At 41.9% G+C, this 18,628-nt stretch overlaps 1 protein-coding gene across 1 annotated transcript in view; it reads right to left on the bottom strand.

Moving 5' to 3' along the window:
- Positions 1-18,628, bottom strand: part of ULK4 (unc-51 like kinase 4) — a 133,237-nt gene that overhangs the window by 22,269 nt on the left and 92,340 nt on the right. The gene's annotated exons all lie outside the window — the stretch shown is intronic.

Raw genomic sequence — 18,628 nt, 5'->3', positions numbered from 1 at the left:
TTCTCATCCATCAGCAGCCCCCCGTAGTTTTAAGACTACTGAAAGCATTAACTAAGTTTTCAGCTACTGATTTTTCAACAGGAGCACAGATAAACACGTAGAAAAGGAAGAGCATGTGTGAAAGAGTTGGCTAAAGGAGAGCACTTTGATTTTGCCCTGGTTGTTGATCTGATTCCATGAGACCATGAAGAAGACCAACCAGCAGGAATTGAAACATCAGATCACAACAAATCAACAGACATGAAAACATTCACTCAGGCATTAAATGCACGTTTTCCAGACCATTGGCTCTTGCGACTCGGAACATCCTGGGAAATGTAAAGTTCTGCTGTCAGTTCTGCAGTTCTGTTTCACTTCAGCCCAAAGCAACACTCACCAAGGGCAGACTCTTGGCTTTGCTCACTCATCCTGCACTGGCACACACTTATTTTTAGAGATGCATATTTACAATCTTCTTACACACAGGAGAGGGGAAGGTAAGGCCCATGCTCAGTCTCAGACTGGGATGATGCATGCACTGTTTAAGTGGAAATAGCAGCTGCTGGGGAACTATACCACAGCTGCAAGAAGCTTTGGGCCTAACTCAGGGAGAGCAGAATTTTCAGAAATATCTGTTTCTAATAGGGAAGGAATTTTGAGCATACAAAAAGGTGCCACACTTTTAGGTGTTTCAAGCTTAAACAAAACCCCAAAACTTTTAAAATAAGAAAAGCTTTCAAGAGATGGCAGAAGCCACGTTGTCAAGACAGAGATAAACACAGGTAGGAACTTTTCAGAAACGCAGAGTTAAAAAAAAAGAAAAAAGTCATCAGAACTTTAAAAAACTCTGAATAATAAGAATGATGATGATGATAATGGTAGTAATAATAACAATGACAACAATAATAATAAATACCACCACCATCATAATATCTCTTAGTATATCTTCCAGGAAACGATGGCAATTTTATCAGGAATAGATTAGGAAAATTGCAACCTAGGGACAAAACCTATGAAAAACCTAAGCCAAAACATTCAAAAGTTATAGGCAACTCCTAGAGATGAGAGGAGTCAGAAAACCCCAACAGTAAGCATCATTTCAAGCCTTTTCTATGCCAAAAAAAAAAAGGAAAAGAAAGTATTTTGCTGGCTTGAGTCATGCTCTGCCTCACTACTATCACCACATCATTTCTCCTAACCGTTGTGCTACAGTAGAGAACTTCCCAGCATAGATTTTTTCCTCTCTTCCCTGCCTCCATATACTTTTAGAAATCATGCTGGAATAACACAGGTGACAGAAGTTTGAATGTCTGTTGCTGCCACAGCTTCAGTAGCAGTGCATAAAGGCTGAGATGACCACATGCTGCCTACTGTTACTAGTGGGCTCTGCTCCATGGAGACAGAGAAACACTCCCCTCTTCTTCTGGTTCTCCTGAATTTGTAACTTCACCTCCCTTCTAGGAAATTCAAATAAATAAAAACTGTATCAAAACAACAGTTGGAATTGGGCTAAGAACAGAGTCAAATTGTCAGTTGCACAGAAAAACTAAGTCCAGGCAACTAGCTGTGTTTTGCTGGGTGGTGAAACTTGTATTGTTTGTGTGCATGGGCACATCACCCACACAAGGCACCATGATGTGTTACTGCACCTTGGCACTCTGGCTGGAAAGATGGTATGCTTGACTGTGCTTTACATCAGCTGTGACAGCAGCAAAGTCACAGAACCACAGAATTATTGAGGCTGGAAAAGACCTCTGAGATCACCAAGTCCAGCCTATGACCTAATCAGCTAAACCTTGCCAGCTAAACCACCACATCAGCTAAACCTTGCCACCAAGTGCCACATCCAAGCTTTTCTTAAAGACCTCCAGTGAAGGCGACTCCACCATCTCCCTGGGCAGTCCATCCCAGTGCCTAATCAGCCTTGCTGTGAGGAACTGCTTCCTAATATCTAACCTAAACCTCCCCTGGCACAGCTCCATACCATGCCCTCTTGTCCTGGCACTGGTTGCCTGGGAGGAGAGCCTGACCCCCACCTGACTACAACTTCTTTTTAAGTAGTTGTAGAGTGATAAGGTCTCCTCTAAGTCTCTTCTTCTCCAGATTGAACACCCCCAGCTCCCTCAGCCTTTCCCTCATATGAGTTTCCCTCCAGCCCCCTCATCAGTCTGGTTGCTCTCCTCTGGACCTGCTCCAGAGTGACCCTCAGTTTAGTCAAAGGAGGGCAAAGTGTATAATCACATTTTGAAGTTACCCATTTCATCAGCAACTTCTTTTAGCAAACAAATAAATGAAGTGCTGAAAGCTCAGATGACTTAGGGGTTATACTGTAGGTTGTTTCATCTCTAGGATGACACTGACAATGGAATTAATGAATGGGCATCCTTCATACATTGCTATCTGTTGGCCACCCAGTTCTCAATCATTCCAGCATCAAGTCAAAAGCTAACATCTAACAGATGTTCTCTGAGCCAAAAAAAGCCCAGCAGCTTGAGAACTGAAGGCAAGCAGGTGCTTGCATGATAACATCAGCAGCAGCAGCTTGAAATATTAAAAGCCTTAAATTGCACAGGGACTAAAAAACCATTAGAAATAGTACTGCTCAAAATACCCAATAACAACAACAATAAAGCATTGTAGAGCTGGCAACTGGACAGGGGGTACAGGCATGCTACAAAATACTCAGCAGAAATAGCTGTGACAGAAGCACAGACTCCCAACAAGCGAAGAACACTAAAGCCAGTGAACCATGTCACTGTCCTGTGTCCTCTCACAGCTTACACTTCTCCATCAACCAGCAGAAAATGACTCACAGCAACACCTGATCTAACTCCTAGCAAAATCCCTTGCCCATAAGCAAGATGAAAATAACTACTAATTTCATTTCAAATTAACTATTCATTCTGATATGGCAAGGATCCAAATACAAAGGCAAAAAAGGTTTCTTCCTAAGACACTTGAAAATAATAATAATAATTAAAAAATATTTTATTTCAGAGGTAGATATAGAGAAAATTAGGCCTTCTCACAAAACTTTTCCCCATATATCTGAATAATCATTTTAGAACTTGGACTCAGATCATGAGAACTTCACTCTTTTCAGAGAGAGCAGGCTGGGGAGCCATTAAGGAGAGTTACTCCAAATAACATTCCACTGTAACCCCTGACATAAACATCTTTGCAGTGGACACAAGGAGACAGAAGAAAGCGCCATCACAATAAGCTGTCTGACTCTTCTTTTTTCTGTGTTTTTAAGGCAGAGGCAGACATGTGGTTGGGAAGCTCAGTGTTTGGGGAAGTTGCAGTATGCTATGGAAGAAAGCATGCTGCCTCCCAGGACTGAGTGGGAAAGTGCAAATGCATTCCTGAAGTTACAGAAGCGTTTTGGCTTTAAGAGACCTTTAAGATGAGTGCAACCATTAAGCCAGCACTACCAAGTCCACCACTAAATCATGTCCCTATCTCAGAAAGTCCCCATTTGCACACATAAGCACCACATCTGTGTGGATTTTAAAGTATCTCTATGGATGGTAAGTCTACCTGGAAGTGCCTAGCCTGTTCCAGGGCTTGACAACCATTTCTGGGAAAAAAAATTTCCTAACATCCAACCTATACTTTTCCTGGTGCAAACTGAGGCTGTTTCCCCTTATCACTTGTTAACTGGGAGAAGCATCTCATAGCAACCTCCTTTCAGGTTGTTGTAGAGAGCAACAAGGTCTCCCATGAGCCTCCTTTTCTCCAGGCTAAACAACCCCAGTTCCTGCAGACTTGTGCTCTCAGTCCCCTCACCAGCTTCATTGCCCTTCTTTGGACACACTGCAGCATCAGTGCTCTCCCTTTGGGGAGGGGGGAGGGCAAAGGAGGTGGGGAGTGGAGGGCCCAAAACTGAACACAGTGCTGAGTACAGGGGTCAATCACTTCCCCGCTCCTGCTGGCCACACTGTTCTAAGTCCTCAAGTTGCTCCCTCTTCCCTGAACAAACACAGAGGCTGGAAGGAAGGGAGGAGGCTGTCCAAAAGCAGAAGTTTCAAAGGTACGAGCACTTCTGCAGCTTTGCTTACTTTGAGATGTGTTTGGTCACTTCCAGTTCATCAGTGAGCTGATTCTTCATAATTTAGATTTTAATTTACTTTCAAACTTCTCCCTTCAATATATTTAATGGGTGCAATGACACTACACAACATGTGTTAGTCAGCTCCTGTATCCACACCCTGGGCGTGTTACAGCCCTCAGCAGGGCTGCTGCCCCAGAACATCCAAGGTGTCTGCACGCTGGCTGAGGAAAACATGGCCTTGTGTCTTATTGGTTACATAAGGCAGGACTTAGCACATGTAACTGTCTATTAATGGCACACCTGGATACGGAGTTAAAGTGGAAAGGATGCTTGTGCTCCATCAGAGGCAGAGGTGTGTACTCTATTAGACACAACAAAATTCATTAAGAAATCCTGCTTGTAGTGATGGCCTGGGAGAAAGAAACCACAGTCCCTGCTGACTGACATGGAGTAAAATCTGGGCTAACTTCAGAGCTTGAGCAGAATCTCTATCCTGAGATGGATTATGAGGACAAGATTAATTTAGAACAAAAACCAATTCCTATTCTTTTACAACCCATCCCCAAAAAGCTCCCACCACAGCTCTTCCCTGTGCCAGTGCTGGCACTGGTGCCATCGGATGGTGAGAAACCAGGGATGGGATCCAGCCAGCCCCACCCGTGATTTTTTCCCGAGGTCAGTTTTCCAGTTTACCACTCAGGCTCATGCTGGCACCAGAGAGGCCGCAGAAACACAGGGCTGGGACCTCCCTTTCTGACGCCAGCCCACACACAGGCTGCTTTAAAGCAATGGTGAAACCCTACCCTTAACAATGCTGGCAAAAACCTTCCCACAGATGGAGTTATCCCACTAAAGGTTGCCGTGCCCCAGTGCCTTTTCCCAGTTGAATATCGACTTAAGGTGGAGCCGAGGGAGATGCTTCCCCACACAGCTCTGCTGCCAAACCTCAGCCAAGTCTGCACTGACTCCAACACAGCCATCTCAAGTGGTACCAGCGGCGATCCAGCCATTGCTGCTTTAATTCTGATGGTTTTGTCATTGCCCTTTTTTCAGTATTTTATACTTTCTGCTCTAAGGATATTCACCAAGCTCACTTCAATACTTCAAGCTTAATCACCAGGGAAGTTTTTACTTCCTCTTGCCACAGTTCCCCAGCTCTCCTACCAGGCCCATTTGAAAGAAGGTGTTAATTAGGGTGTTCATGGCCACAGAAACACCGTTTTTGTTTTTTTTTTTTTAAATTTTCAGAAAGAAACTGCTGGAAACTCAGCATTCCTTGTGAATGTGTTAGACTGCATAACAAACAAAAAATTCCTTTATTTGGCACATTTGGCTCCCAACAGCTCCAAATTACAATTCTGCTTATTCTCCTACCCCTCTTTCAATGGGTGGGGGGGAAGTATAGCTTTCCTTGCTACCCTTGAGTGCCGGAATATATACACCTAATATTTTAAATTCCATATCAAAGTACATCTTCACAAGGAGAACAAGGTTGTGATGATGTTTGAAGCAATGCATCATTTTGCAAGGCAGCTGAGCCAAGCTCACATCCTGCTGCTGCCAAAAGAGGCTGGACCCCTCTCTTCTGGTGCTAGTCTGCAGCTGCACTGCTTCTAGCACTTGCCTGATGCATCTGAGTTCTGTTAACTCACTAAACAGACCTAAAGCTGTTCATTTTTTGACTGGGTTCACTCCCTGCCGTTGGAGTGAGCTGAAAGAGCAGGAAAAGCAGAGGGAACAACATCCCTGGGGGATTCTTCCCCTTCACAGCAGCAAGTTACTAAAATGGCTCAGTCATCTGGGAAAACCTCACCCTGACAGCACAGCTTTACTGAATTACCCGACCCAAATGAAGAGTTCACTGCTGCAGGTCCTAGACGTCATCCAGTCTCACATTATACTAATTCAACTTGCTCAAGTGGCAGAAAACTACCCAGGGTGGCAGCAGCTCTCTACAGGGTGAGCAAGTGAAACCAGTTCTGGTCTGATGGGTGCAGAAGCTGAGCGAGGGGAAAGCAGAACTGTGTGTCAGGGTCAGGAAGGAGAAGGGAGCTCACTCCCTTTCAACTGAAACCTCAAAAAATCATATCCTGCTTGAGGAAAACTCTTAACTGAGAAAAAACCCAACACCCCTCTTTTTCCACTCCTCTGAACATAACTGGGAAGCTACTGTTCTCCCAAAGACTTTATATAAACTCGGTGAGTTGTATGAAAACTAAAACCAGCATTTCTCTCTTAAATCACAATTTTAGTTCCACAGACTATCCCAGTCTAACAGTCACTGCAAAACCAGATAGGATGATTTCAGATGCTGTGTGCCCCAGACTGCCTGTTGCCCTTCTCCCAGCTTGAGCTAATCCTGACTGTTCTTCGCTGAGTGCAGTGCAAAATCAGCATGGCTACTTCAGATTCTCCTTGGCAGCGATTCAGACTGAGCAAAAGAGGAAATGCTGGTTGTAATCTGGGAATCATTTGGGGAGAGAGATAGGAAACCTTAACGTGCAATGCTGCAGAGGGAAGCGAGGGGAAAAGGCCCCTTTAAAGGCCTGGCAGTGCACCAACACTTCTCCAGGTACACAGCACAGTTGGCCTTTGTAAACCAGCACCTTCCTAAATGCTGCTTGTTTTCAACTTGCACTAGCTGCTCTTCTTAAAACATTTGTGTCTCTTGGGTGGGAGCTTTGGCTTTTGTTTGCTTGTTTTTTTAGTGGAGCAGGTTATTTGGATCCTTATGCTTTATTGTTACAGCTAGACTAAGATGAGAGGGCATTTGTCAGGTGGCTTATGTCACTCAGATTTGAGGTAGCTGGTACCTATGCCAACAGAAAAGCTTCTTCTCTCAGCATATGCTACATAGGTTCTAGTGAGGTTTGCACCAAAACTGTGCCAACCCTGTGACAGTGCCACCTCTGAAACTGTGGTATGACAAGACCCCAGAGTAGTGATCTTTACACTCCACTCTGACACAAATGGGGCAGAGAGATATTTTTCCACTGCTCCTATTCAAACATCCTCATATCTTTGCCTTTGTTTACTCATATCTATTTTTTTATCTGGTCTGATAAAAGCTGACTAGAAAAGATATGCTACAGAAACTGCAGATCTAGTTTGCAGGAGTATCTGCAGTCATAAATAAACAATGGAGTTCATGAAATCTGACCCATTAAAAACATAGTCTTGTGACCCATTTCTGACTCTGCCAGAGGACTTCCAAGGAAAGCTGTTGAAATTCTGAACAGTCACATCTTATCTCTACTCCAAACTGAAATTTCAGCTTTAATAAATCTGGATCATTACCTCATCCTTACTTTTAACTACTAATAGCACATAAAGTAACTTTATGGATTTCCACACTCCAATTACTATTTCATCTATTTTCTAAGTGAAATGAATCACAGAATGGTCTGGGTTAGAAGGGACCTCCAAAGGTCATCTAGTCCAACCCCCTCTGCAGTAAGCCAAGGCATCCTCAACTAGATCACGTTGGGCAGAGCCCTGTTGAGCCTCAAATGAAATCTACAAGCATTTCTTCAGTCCCTGCCTCCTTTCAGAGAAATGAATGTATTTCCCTGGACTGGTCTTACTTTATTTAAATAATTTGATAACTCATCAGGATCTTCCCAGAATTAAGAATAAATCAGCACAGTCTCTTAGCCTACTCTTTCCAAAGGAACACAGTCCTCTCAGGTCTAATCCTTCTGACTCACCAGAATCCGCAAGTCTTTGATTCATTCTGGTTTTGAAATGCTTTTCTGTAATAAGAAAAGCACGATGCAGGCACTACCTGCCCTAATTCACATGCTGACGTCTGTATTGGCACAGAAAAGTCTGCAGTATTTTATTTGGAGTGGGCTGTTCACAGACATGCAAGCATTTCACTTCTGAAGTTATTCTCCTGAAGTCAAGAATTGTTGATCTTTTTAAAGAAATTATTGCTCACTGAAACACTAAGTTACGTAAAAGCACTGAAGGGAAAGGAATGAAAGTAAATTATTTCTCCAAAGAAGAGAAGATAATTGCAGAACTAAGCATTATCTACTGAGAGAAAGAAAACCCTAGGAATCAGTGGGGCTTGTCAGAGGAACTTCCATGGGCCTGATTTTTTTTTTTCCATAAACACTAACCTACAATTTCCTGACATCTTAAAATTACATGTTCCTGACAAGTGTACAGTTTGGTTCCAGTGTCATACACACAAAGTGTTTGCTGACTGAACAGAAGGACATTTTTGGATGCTATTATGACAGGCTGCAAAAATATTTACAAAATAAGTCCTCTTAAAAACAAACAAACAAACTCACTCCAAACTTAATTTACTGGCTTGCAGGAAATGTTTGGTGCAATCTCAGCTGAGATCCAGTCTTAGTTCCCAGTCTCCATTATTAACTCCACCAGAAAGGCCTGAATAATTGGTAAAACAGAGAAAGAACAGAGAAAAATCTATTGGATCATCCAAGAGGATGGAAAGTAACCAAGCCAAATGCTTTGACCAGATCCAAAAGATTTTCCTCTGCTCTTGCTTTGTTTTACCAATTGTTCAGGCCTTTCAGTTAATAATAGAAACTGGGAACTAAGACTGCACCTCAGCTGAGACTCCACCAAATATTTCCTGTAAGCCAGTAAATTAAGTTAGGGATATGATTAAATGGAGTTTAAAACTAAACAGCAGAGAAGGGAAATAGATCTCAAGTTATTATGCAAACCAGACATTATCCATGCAAATTCAGGCACTGAACTTCTATAATCTGAATTTTAAAACAGAAATTGATGTCTTGATTATAAATGGTGTTTTTTTTTTCCTTTCTGAATGTCATGTTAAATTGCTGTATGCATATGCAGGCTGTGTGGGTGGAAGGGATTGGCACAAGGAGGAATTCATTCTTGTAAAAAAAAAAAAAAAAAAAAAAGGGTTTTTCTAAGGTCATGGTTAAGGAGAACAACATTGCACTTCCAATCAAAATAGAACTAACCACTGTTTGTAAACACAACGTTCAAATGAGGAAGCATTACTTGGTAAGTAGTAACAGTATTAGGTTCAGCCCATGCATATCCCAGCTAGTTGGTCTCAGTCTCAACCTTCCCATCTCTCTCTAAGCGGTTATATTCTCTCCATGGGGATGCTGGGGTACCTCACAAGTCAATAGGGACAATCTTCAGACTGGCCTTCGGAACACACCACTGCTATTAACTCCTACTTGTATTCCATTACTGAAGTGCATCTTGGATACACTGATCAAAATGCTTGGCTTCTGCAATTCCCATTTTGCTTCATCAAGCAGAGTAGCACAACAGCTGCTAAAAGCCATTTAAAACACTGTTCTAGCCCTACTGTATGTTTTCAGTTTACAGATCTGCAATACAGAGTGAAACAGGTGGAAAAATCACAATGCACTTAAAAGATACAGCAGACTCCTGAAACTTCTCTTCATAGATGCATCCATGGCCTTCCCTCATTATTGTGAAGCAGCAGTTTGTCTGTACATCTAAAATCAGGAATGCTGAGCTTGTGGACCCAATCAGGCAAGGCAGCAAGTAAGTCTACTAACTTCATGAAGATGCAGAAGTTCCCACTTCTGGGATTTTTGGACTATCACTGCAGAACTCTTTAGCTGGCACAAACTAGCGCAGCTCTGCTGTCTCACTGATGTTTTGCTAATTCACATGAGTTCAGCCTTTCTTAGTCTAAGGACAACCAGAAATGACAGAGTAAAATATTCTGATGTGATCAGAACAACTGACAGAATCATAGAGTAAATATTTCTGCCTGCTCTTGTCTTGCTGCTTCTCTTCCTTTTCTGCTTTGGATCACAGTCAGTAGGAACCCTGTGATTAAATAGTCAGTGGGCAGTTATTTCCACCGTGTTAAAACTATGATTTTTTTCATCTTTTTCATCCTCAGTTCTCCAATGTGAGACCACCACAATGTTTGTGACTTCATAGCAGCATACAGTGATCATTGTGAGCTCTTTCCTGTTTTAAAGTTAATAACCAGATGGAGCAAAAGTTGCAAGAGGTAAAAAGCCATCAGAGAGGAAATCACTGACAGTGTCACGCAGAAGATTCTGCCCACATGTTCTGCCCAATGGTTTTGGGACTAATGATTAATTAGGAAAGTACTCTAAGGAGCTGATGGTGCATTATATGGCAGAGTTCTAGGAAATTGTTAACACCTGTAATTACTTCACTAGCAACAACATCATTTTTGCATTAGAGCATCAAGATGTTCTGACATAAATTATTTTATGTAAATGAAATAATTCATGAGAACATAACCCATTTAAATCAATGCCAATGATAGCAGATTGAGGTAAAAAGAAAAAGAAGAAAGGTGTCATTACAACCAGAAGTGATGAATCTAGACCACAGCTGTAAGTGCTGCATGGAATTTAAATGTTTCTGCAGGGCTGTGAGGTTTTATGGGACTTGGGGAAACTTTTCTTCAAAGGAAATCACAGACGAACTTACAGAAAACAGAGATACTCCTTCCCTCATCAATTCCTGACAACAACCCCACAACAACTCATTTACAGTACATACTGGAGGTAGCAAGAAGTGCTCAACTGCTGTAGGTGCTAGGCTGACTCTTGCCACCCCTCCAGGAATGGTGATGCCACTGCTTCTCTGGGCAGCCTGTTCCAGGGCTTGGCAACCCTTTCAGCAAATAAATTCCTCCTAATGTCCAACCTAAACCTCCCCTGCTACAACTTGTGGCCATTTCCTTTTGTCCTATCAGTTTGTACTTTGGAGAAGAGATCAACATCCACCACACCTATCTTCTCAGAAGTTCACGTGATAGCTTGACTCCCAGATGGTGACTGCAAACAAAAGTATGACATTGATAGGGCCACTATTAACTCTGATTGTTTTCGAGAACAATGTGAGCCATCCTAGCACAAGTTAATAGCACTGTTGTGTCCCTTAGGTGTACTGGAGACACAATGGCCCTGGTTTACTCCCAAAAGCACAAAACCTTTAGTTTAGAAAGCTCCAAGGAAGGTTCACATAGCTCTTTTCTATATCAATCACAGAATTGCAGAATGGCTCAGGTTGGAAGGGATCTCAGAGATCATCTCCAATCTGCCTGCCATGGGCAGGGACACCTCTCAACCAGACTCAGCTGCTCAAGGACTCATCCAGCCTGGCCTTCAACACCCCCAGGGAGGAGGCAGCCACAGCCTCCCTGGGCAGCCTATTCCAGAGTCTCACCACCCTCCTACTGAAGAACTTCTTCCTAAGATCCAGTCTAACCCTGCTCTCCCTCAGCTTCAAACCATTTCCTCTTGTCCTATTGCTAGAGTGGGACTTGCTGACAACTCATCTTTGCTTGCCCACATATAGAAAGTAAGACCAACTATTACAAGCACAAGAACTCGGTATAATGACAGAACTAGGAAATAAATGCACATGCTTTTTTCTCTGACAGTTCTCAAGATGTTTATTTCTAGATTCACTGAAGCTGCCCAAATAAAGCAGCAACATGATCTACATAAACCACTTCAGCTGCTATGCACTTACTGCAAGAAACAAAATAAACACCAATAAACCCAAAACAATAGAGAGATGAGACAAGGTCTTTTTTGCTTGTTTGTTTGTTGGTATATAATCTTAAGTTCCAGATCTAGTTCTTAAACAAAGATTATGTCAGATTTTTTTTTTTGCTTTGCATATTGTGTAATCAAACTGGTTTAGACATCTTCAATAATGAAGATGTTGCTACTATTATTATAAAGTCATTAAGAAGTAGGTGAGCAGCTGTAGCCTAATAAACATAGCCCTGAATAAAGAAAGTGCTGACAAGCTGCAGTCTTGTTTTAATGTAAATTCTCATCTGCTCACATCATATTTTAACTATACTCAATTAATAAGCTTCTGTCACTAGCAGTTTCACATAAATGGGCTAATGCTAATGATCCCTCTATTCTCAACTACATAGTTTTAGTGAAAAAAAAATCATGTCAGGAAAATAAAAATAATGAGCTTTTGCAAGCCATTTGAGTGGCAGAAAATAGGAGAGTTTTCACTATTTCATTTTACAAGTCTCCTGTGTAAATCATGACAACTCTCTTGTAAGACATCACAATATTGCCAAGAATCGGAACTAGGAATATATTAATGATGGAATAAATCATGGAAGCATCACAGAAAGGCTCAGGTTGGAAGGGATCTCAGAGATTATCTATTCCAACCTCCCAGACATGGGCAGTGACACCTCTCTCAACCAGACTCAGCTGCTCAAGGCCTCCTCCAACCCGGCCTTGAACACCCCCAAAAAGGAGGTTATTCAGCCTAGAGAAGAGAAGTCTCAGGGGGGACCTTAGAGCTGCCTTCCAAAAGCTGAAGGGATCTTACAGGAAGGTTGCAGAGGGACTTTGCATAAGGGTGTCTAGAGGCAGGACAAGAGGGAATGGTTTGAAGCTGAGGCAGAGCAGGGTTAGACTGGAGCTTAGGAAGAAGTTCTTCAATAGGAGGGTGGTAAGACTCTGGAACAGGCTGCCCAGGGAGGCTGTGGCTGCCTCCTTCCTGGGAGTGTTGAAGGCCAGGTTGGGTGAGGCCCTGAGCAGCTGAGTCTAGTTGAGAGGTGTCCCTGCCCATGGTGGGGAGGTTGGAGTAGGTGAGCTCTGAGGTCCCTTCCAACCTGAGCCATTCTAGGATTCTGTGAATGTATTATTTTGACTTATACTGGAGTTAAGCTCTAAACCACTTCTCTTGCAGTTAAATACACCAGGATATTTCCTTACAGCTCCAGTGATTTAAAATTCATTTCTATCTGTTATTATAAGAAAACACTCATGAGCTATTCATCAAGCAGGCATCACATCCCAGAGAAAGCATCTGATGGCTGAAATTTAGGACAGTCATGTGCAGCCCACAGAATACTGCAGCAGCACAAACTCAGTTTGTTATCAATTTATTATGCTGTTCCTATAAAAGCATTACAATTTAATAGTTTAAAGAAGCGCCAGCACTGGGCACTTCATCAACGTTTAACGAGCAGAGCCTTCATAATTTAAAATATGGAGGTTTCATCACTGAAGAATCCTGACTGAATCACTCTGTGAATGTGGGGAGGGGGGTCAGTTACTGCAGAACCCTCCTGAAAGCTGAACCTCAGCACACACAAATGCAATTTTTAAACACAGCCTTGCTTCAGAATGCTGACAATGAATCACAGCCTTATCTGGAATTGTGCAGCACCATGGTCACAACAGCCCAGATATGGTTCTCAAGGCTAGGGACTGGTCTGTGAGCATGGGCCCTGTGATGGGAGAAGCATGGACTCACTGTTACTGAGTATCTCAGTCTCCCATTAGATGTGTGAGCTATCCAAGGGAAAACTACAGGTTTGTTTTCTTTCATTCAAAATATCCCTAACACTTCAGACACTGCCCTCCTTTTGCTTCACATGTTTACATTGCTTCATCTCATTATCACAACCTTCTGTTGTACCCACATCGTATTTTTACTCACAATTTCCATCTAGGAGACCATCCATACCTAAAATCACAGATCACGGGATGTTAGGGGTTGGAAGGGACCTCCAGAAATAATCAAGTCCAGAGCAGGACCAGAGAATCCAGCACAGGTCACACAGGAATGCATCCAGATGGGACTCGAAAGTCTCCAGAGAAGGAGACTCCACAACCTCTCTGGGCAGCCTGTTCCAGTGCTCTGTGACCCTCACAGTGAAGAAGTTCCTCCTCATGTTGAGGTGGAACCTCCTGTATTGTAGTTTACATCCATTGCCCCTTGTCCTATCACAGGGTGCAACTGAGCAGAGCCTGTGCCCTCCCTCTTGACCCCCAGCCCTCAGATATTTATAAACATTTATTAAATCCCCTCTCAGTCTTCTCCAGACTAAAGAGCCCCAGGGCTCTCAGCCTCTCCTCACAGGGCAGTGCTCCAGTCCTTGAATCGTCCTCATAGCCCTCTGTTGGACTCTCTCCAGCAGATCCCTGTCCCTCTTGAACTGGGGAGCCCAAAACTGTACACAATATTCCAGGTGAGGTCTCACCAGGGCAGAGTAGAGGGGGAGGAGACACTCCCTCGATTTGCTGGACACTTCTCAATGCACCCCAGGATCCCATTGGCACAGAACTGAAGACTGGTCAAAGACCTGTTTTAGCCAGGACAGTCACCTTTATGGTCAAATGATTTCCTATTTGAGAGAGTCACTTTCAGGCAATTCCTTGGTCTTATTTCCAATATAAGAAAACAAGCTGCATTGTTCTTTGGAGCAAGAAATTAGTTTTTACAGGGCTTGCACTGAGCTTCCCACCCTGAAGTCCCAGTCTACAGCCACTAATGTAATTCAGTTATAATAATGAAAGGAATAACTACTGCTCATACACCCCCATTAATGCTCTAGAACTTCAAAATTAGTGCAACCTGGTATGCAAACTGAGAAAATATTTTTTAATAATAGAATCCTACTGGGTTGGTGTTGATAGATGCATTTAAGCAAAAAGTTGTGGATATTATTATTCATCTGAGGACTAGGAACTATTTTGCAAACATTAAACAGTAGCTTATGGGGGTAAGGGAGTAATATGAAACATAAATCTGCTAGGACAAAGCAGCAAGCATCAGAACTCATCCAGCTGTACATTAGGAAGTTGTCAGCATTAAACAATCACTAAAGAAAAATTAAGGAAAGCCATTAAAACAGGCCTCTGCTTTAATGAGCTTGTGGGTTGGCAGTGGGAGAACTCCCTTGCCAGCTAAGTAGGCGTTTGTCCATGTGCTGAAAATCCCAGACCAAGGACAATGTGCTCTTTGATATGGGGAAAACAATTTCACAGCTACAGTAATAACAGACAGCAAATCAGTCATTGCAGAGGTGTAAGTGTACAAAACCAAGCAGCACCTCTAGATTAAGATAACCACAGATATTCCAGACATATCACCAGCTGCAAAGGAGTCAGATCTCCTACATCACATCAAAAGTTAAATGTCCCAGTAAGTAGTTCCTTAACTGAAAGCTTCTAAGCTATACAAATTCTTATATAACCCCCCAAATGGTACGGTATAAAAAACGGTATAAAAAAGGAGGTTCCATGTAAACAAAAGCAAGAACTTTTCTACAGTGTGGGTGACAGAGCCCTGGAACAGGCTGCCCAGAGAGGTTTTGGAGTCTCTTTCTCTGGAGACTTTCAAAACCTACCTGGATGTGTTCCTGTGTGACCTGCCCTGGGTGACCCTGCTCTGGCAAGGGGACTGGACTGGAGCATCTCTGAAAGTCCCTTCCAACCCCTAACATTCTATGATTCTGTGATCTGACTATGTATCACTGCTTAGTGTTCTTATTTTCCTACAGGCTTGTAGATTCCAGCAATCTACTGGAAGAAAAAAAAATGCCAGCTTAGATACAATTAAAATCAAAATTGAATTCTTGTAGTTGTTATGAACTTGTTGAACACCCCAAATCACACACAAAAAGAAAGAAAACACACTGTGTTTACTGCTATGCATACACAGGGATACAAACTACACCACACAAAGGGAATTAGAGAAGTTTAGCCAGAGAAGTACCAAATTCTCACAGCAGAAGAGGATTCTGCTGCAGCCAGAACACAAGTGATCCTATAGGCCTGGACAGTCTTACTGAGATGTAAGTAACTGCCTTTTCTATGAAGAAATAAGCAGAGCATTCCTGTGCCATCTAGTGCTTTGGGTCTAAAAACACTGAAGTTCTGTGCGGTCTGGTATCAGCCACATAACTTCTGGACAGGATCAAAAGCGACAAGACAGCAGAAGATAAGAATTCCAGGGATTTCATTGGTGACTGAGACTTAACCCATGGATTCTTGTTCTGTTTCATTTCAGAAGACAGAAGGATAAATACTGGAAAAAAAACCCTTAGTATATAACTTTAGAATGTTGTACTGAAGCATTTTGGCCACTTGAAAGAAGGATATTGTACAGTTCAAAGGAAGGCTATGCAGAAACAGAAAAGGGCCAGGAACATCCCTCCAGTACTCTAATCAAGTATAGAAATCAAACCAAAATATTCTTTCCTCCCCTTCAGTAGAAACCATAGGATGCAAATGCCAAAAAAAGAGGAAGTCAAAGACAATGCTAACATGCTGCCAGCATGCTGAAAACACACCATGAGTTACAAAAGAGCCTGAACTTAGCCCTTCACAAGCTATGTAAGGCAGGCACACACCTCTAAGGTGAAACCATATCTAACCATTTCAGATTATAACAGAAAATTCTCATCAGACCTTGACAGTGATAGGCTATGTCTTGGATTTCAATCCACACAATGGAATTAGTCAAGTTAAAATTAACCATGTGCACCACCATAAAGAATGCCACACGATCTCTAATGATAATCAACCACAGCATCCTTCTCACATCTGGGTATCCTAAGCATTATTAGGCATACAAGTAACATTTTTGCATGGTACTTTTAAAAAACCCCTAAGTTATCCTTAATATCAAGTATATAAACTAATTAATACATATTTTTAGAACTTGCTATTGCTTTTAGAATGTCTGAGAAGGAGTTGGAATATTATTAAGTTTTGACTATTCACAGTTTCATTGACAGTTTCATTTTCCTTCTTGGTGCTACTGAAAATGCTTTACTAAGCTTAGCAAAAAAAAAAAACTAAAATCTTTCATTTCCACAGGAATTTGGTAGAGATTCTATGACATTATAAGCTGAACACAAAGTTCAAAATCCAGCAAAATCCAGCCTGCTTAGGATCTGCATAATGTACCTCAATGCTGATCAGCACCTTCTGGGGGGATCTTAAGTCTTTTCTAATGAAATAATCCATCCTACCCAAGGATATTATTCTATCAGACTGAAATCAGCAAAAGATGGTCTACAAAGAATGGATGAAGGCTTGCTAACAACAAATTATTATTAATGAAGGACAGAAATTGTTCATACGAGTCATCCAGATGTGTAATCTAAGGTAAACCACATACAAAAACCTGTCAGTTTATAGTGAGTGTAGTGTATGTGTCAACACCCTACACTGACTGTTGAATTCACAGTCTAACAAGCATAGAGCAATGGAATATTATGGATTACCTTCATAATTAATAAAATTAATTGAAGGCACGCTTGTAAATTTTGGATTAGGAGAAAGGTGCTGGAAAATGTTTTTTTCCAGCTGAGATGATTTGAGTGCTGTGCTCTCTTGGCAGGAGATACAGCAACAGGTTGCTGCAACTTTGTAACACTTAATGATTCCTCTATTAAAACATTGCTCAGGTATTATTATTATTATTAATATAATAATAATAATAATAATAATAATACCCAGAAAATCACCACTCTAGACTTCAAAATTCAGCCTAAAGAGCTGCTGTGGGCTGACTTTCTTAAATAGATATGATTATATTTCAATGTCTTTTGTGATTGTGACAGTTTTGACAAGATAATCATCTCCTCTGAAAGGACTTTTGAAGGTTTAGAGAAATAATGGTAAAATTTATTAAATAATCTGTCAAATTATCTATGAACCCTGCTTTCAAAAGCAATCCTATGATCTCATTAAAATAATTACAGAAAAATCTGTGCCTGATATTATAAATAACAAGTACCACGATTGCTGGTACACAAAGGAGAGATCTAACAGAACAGGAACTTGCAAGACACAAAGTGTTAGCACAGCTTTGTTCTCCTCAGACACTCAGCAGAAGTTTTTGTGTTAAATACACTGCACTTTAGGTCAACTTTAGAGCCACAGTCTTCCACCTAGAGGGAAAGGAGTCCATAGCTCTGCTGAAATTAAATAGCCCAGATATATTTATTGCAACATCATTTCTCCTTCCCTTTTTCATTGGCTTTTGGGGAAATGCAAAAGCCAGTTCTAAGCAACACAACAATTACACGGAGAACACAGGTGCAACAAAGGTCAATAGGAAGTGTCCTTAAAACCAAATCTGTACTAGGATTTTCTTTTTAGGAAGAACATAAGAAATAAATGAAACTCAAGATGATGTCAGGAATGAAAAAAGTTATGTGTTTTAATAATCGTATGAATTTTTATTCTAGCTATTCTTGCTTCTTTTAGGGAAAAGACTAGGCAAAACTGGGCAGAAGGGTATGGCATTGTCTTTCCTGTGATGTAAATGCAGTAGGCATGAAATAGAAGACAGGAACAGCTCCAGAAACTCTACAAAAGTTGCTTCCTCTTAACTCCTGCTGCCATTGATTATGGCCTTACCCTAGCAGCCAGCAATGCATTTAAAAAAACCCAAGTGTCTTCTACCTCTTACACCTGGGAGGTTTCCCTCTTTTAACTGAAAATTCCTGCTCTTGAAGAGTACAGAGGGAAGTAATCTACCAATGCAAGGTGACAACACAGGCAAAGCTTCTTATCAAGACACTTTCAGGATCACAGAATGGCTCAGCTTGGAAGGGACCTCAGAGCTCATCTGGCAGGGAGGTTGGAGGAGATGAGCTCTGAGGTCCCTGCCACAGGCAGGGACACCTCTCAACTAGACTCAGCTGCTCAAGGCCTCATCCAACCTGGCCTCCAACACCCCCAGGGAGGAGGCAGCCACAGCCTCCCTGGGCAGCCTATTCCAGAGTCTCACCACCCTCCTACTGAAGAACTTCTTCGTAAGCTCCAG

This window comes from Indicator indicator, chromosome 11 (assembly GCF_027791375.1).
Source record: "Indicator indicator isolate 239-I01 chromosome 11, UM_Iind_1.1, whole genome shotgun sequence".
Lineage (NCBI taxonomy): Eukaryota > Metazoa > Chordata > Aves > Piciformes > Indicatoridae > Indicator > Indicator indicator.
Note: the sequence above shows the minus strand (reverse complement) of the source record. Positions and strands in the feature narration are given on the sequence as shown.